The sequence below is a fragment of the Phocoena phocoena genome, chromosome 11 (genome assembly GCF_963924675.1).
Source record: "Phocoena phocoena chromosome 11, mPhoPho1.1, whole genome shotgun sequence".
Taxonomy (NCBI): Eukaryota; Metazoa; Chordata; class Mammalia; order Artiodactyla; family Phocoenidae; genus Phocoena; species Phocoena phocoena.
In genome coordinates this window covers 95,296,473-95,299,779 of record NC_089229.1, presented here as the reverse complement: position 1 = coordinate 95,299,779, position 3,307 = coordinate 95,296,473, and the positions used below count along the sequence as shown (strand labels likewise).

At 49.0% G+C, this 3,307-nt stretch overlaps 1 pseudogene; it reads right to left on the bottom strand.

Moving 5' to 3' along the window:
- Positions 1 to 830: 830 nt before the first annotated feature.
- On the bottom strand, positions 831 to 2,567 carry LOC136131468 (negative elongation factor D pseudogene; annotated as a pseudogene).
- Positions 2,568 to 3,307: the final 740 nt, after the last annotated feature.

The following is a 3,307-nucleotide window of genomic DNA, read 5'->3' as shown; positions in this document are numbered from 1 at the left end:
AATTTGCCCCAACGATACACGCATGCAGTGATTTTTAGCCCCTTATAGTTTCTTTGTATTTTGTTGCTGGAGGAGAGGTGTGTCCAGGTGCGAGCCCTGCAGCAAAGGGTCCCAGGTCCCAGCCTGTCTCACACTTAGACTTGCCTGTGGGGGTACATTTGTGGGTTCAGTGGTGTGTGCTCAGTTACGCACGCAGAAAAATTCCTCATGCTGGTGATGGACTTACGCTTAATCCTGCCTCTTGACTCTGGGGTGACGGCATCTATTCCATAAAAACTTAGAAAGTCATATGCCTTTAAAATGTTTAGTTATTTATTTTTTTATTTTGAGGACGAGTGTCTAATTTACGAGAACAATATAACGCTGGAATCTACATGTTTCACCCACAGAAAGGCTTTTATCTGTTCTTGGAGAATTAAAGCATTCACAGCAATACGAACTGACTGTTCAGGTCTTGTGAGAAAACTTAAGTCAACTTTGAAAATAGTTCACCTAAGTGCCCCATTTTCTGAATTTCCACCACCCTGGGGCTGCCCGTTGGCTACATCACGAAGGATAACAGGAACCTAGTTCCAATATTGGGGGAAATGAATACCGAAAACAGGATTTTAGGGGTAGCCCTGGATTTACAAGGAAAGGGGACTGTTCCTAATTGCAGTTCTCCACTTGCACTGCTAACATTTTCCTTTTTACAAAAGTTCTCCACCTCCTCCCTCCAGAGCCCATTGCCAGGATGCTGACTGGGCCTCTTCATCGATAGCTTCTGGAAAGGGTTTTTCCACAATGGGTCTCCTGGAATGTTCTGCTCCAGCTCTGGAGGACGCTGTGTATCAGTCCACCAGCATGAAGTTAGACCGGCAGTGAGCTACAAACTCCGTCACAGGGTGCTGTCCACCTTCTGTTTTAATGGTGCCAGCGATGCTGTCGTTTTCCAGGATGGGGAGGAAAAGCTGCACAAAGTCAGAGGTGTAGGGAGGCGCGATCACATCCAGCACCTCGGTCACAAAGTAGCGAATGAGGGAAATGTCGGTGTCCCCCTTCTCCAGACACCTGCGGATGTAAGTGACCACAGGGAGTACGTAGCCTTGGCTCAGCAGGTGCACCATCCTGTCCAGGAGAGTCTTCTTCAGCTTGAGCTGCTCCATCACGTCCAGCTGGGAATGCTGCGTCTCCAAGAGCTTCACCAGCAGCTGCAGGACCTGGGGGTGCAGGAGCTGGTGGCAGGTGCTGATCTGGTCCAGCAGCGCCAGGTGCACGGGGGTGCAGTGGGTCTGCAGCTGGAAGTACTTGGGCTCTGATACGCTCCAGTGCACCCACTTGAGCACACCCATGGCCACCACTGGAAACCTGATACACTTGTAGAGGGCGCTCAGCTCAACCACGAGTTCAGAAGCCCCTTTGTTCTCAGCGCAGCACAAACTGTGAACAGTTTCAACAGCTTTGGCCGTTGACTTCAGCTCGCCTTGATTGACGCTCACACGCCTGTGCTTCTTCCAGGTCTCCACCACGCTCACTGCATAAGCCAAGATGTGGATGTACTTGTGCTTGTGGTCCGGGTTGATCCTGGCCCCTGGTTTAAAGAGTGAGTCCACGAAGAGGTCCAGGAAGGCCGGCACCCGGATGAGTTCAACAGGAGGCGGGTCCACGCTGGTAAACAGGTTGAAAAGGACAGTGACGTCGGCCGGATTCAGGGCCCCCTTGGACAACATTGCCCCAAGGGCCTGACACAGCCGGGGGTAGGAGGCAGCTGTGCCCAGTGCGAGAGAGATCCGACTGGCATCGCGGCCTCTCTCCTGGGCGAACCGCTGCACCTCCTGTGCTATCCTGCGCACGGCCCAGCCCCCCTGCCCTTCCTGGGCCAGCACGGACATCAGGACCTGGGCCACCACGTACGTGTGCTCCCCGTGGCACACCATCTTAGCAAACTGAGGGAGATTTTCTGCAAGGTTGTCTTCTCCTCCATCCAAAAGTGTAGCCAGAGAGGTACAGAGAACTCTAGAAAACACTTCCAGCTGCTGGCAGGCTGCCGCCACGCTGGTGATCTCCCCGTGGTATCCTGCATCGGAAATCAGCTTGACCGTGAAGTTCAGCATCAAACAGTCTGGGTGCGCTTCAGTCAGTTGGTAAACAAGATCTCTCCACGTGGAATGTGCAATCATTTGTTCAAGCCAAGCGGGGGTCTCTCCTTCTTCAGTAAAGATAGAATCTGCTTTGCGGGGGTCGAACTGTTTCATCAGTAAAGTCTTCAAGTGGTTTTCCACAGTTTGCTGAACCTGCACTTGTTCAACCCCTGTCTGAATGAGCCACTGGGCCAGCAAGTTGACTGTCTGGGCCACAGCTGTGTAGTTGTCTGATAAGAGCCGGATCACCTCCTCCGGAGACCCTCCTGCCTGAAAATACCTCATCAGAGTGTTAAAGATGGAGGGTTCCATGATATAATCCCTGGTAGAAAATTTCTGCAGGCATTCTTGCTGGACCTGGGCGTCCTCTTCTCCCTGTGCATCGCCCCCCTCCTGCTGGCCGCCCAACTCTGCCGCGCTCCCGAAGTCGACCTGGTCCAGGTCCATGCTGATGCCCGTCAGGGCCCTCGCCGTCCTCTACCCTGGCTGCCTGTTTAGGAAGAGAAACAGGATTATGATCTGTTCCCCCTTCTTTTCAAAGCTTTAGTACTTAAAACTGATCTTTCTTGATAGGAATATGCATTTTCCTGCGTAGATAATAGGACAGTTCTACTGTCTACTTTTGTTGTAATTTGAGTCTTATGTCCCAGAGGTGATTTCATGGGCCAATTGAGATGCTTCTCTATAATGATCACATGCTGCATGTATACTCAGATAAAATTATTACTCTTTTTAAAAATTAGGAAAAACTATACTTTCTCCAGACAACTAATATATTCTGTCAAAATCTAATCACATGTCCCTTTAACCTTTGGCACTCAAGAGATCAAAAGCAATAATTCTGACACAAATCTTGACTCAAAATTAGTGACTAAGATCAAATGCCTTGTATTTTTATATGCTATTGCTATGCCTCTTCATTCATTGAATCTTCCATTCAAGTTAGAATTTTCTCTTTCTTGATTTTATTAATTTTTTTCCTGCTACATATTTATTCATTTAACTATAATCTCAGCACTTATACATGGGCCAAGCAGTTGTCCCTAGGTACAGTGACAGGTTTTGGTTTTTGAGCTAAGAACAAAGGTCAGTTTTTCTAATAGTTTAAGCAGAGAATTAACATAAAATGATTTTCTTTGAAAGAGATTGTGGCTGCCGAGGGAGAATGGCTGAGAAGGGAGCCACTG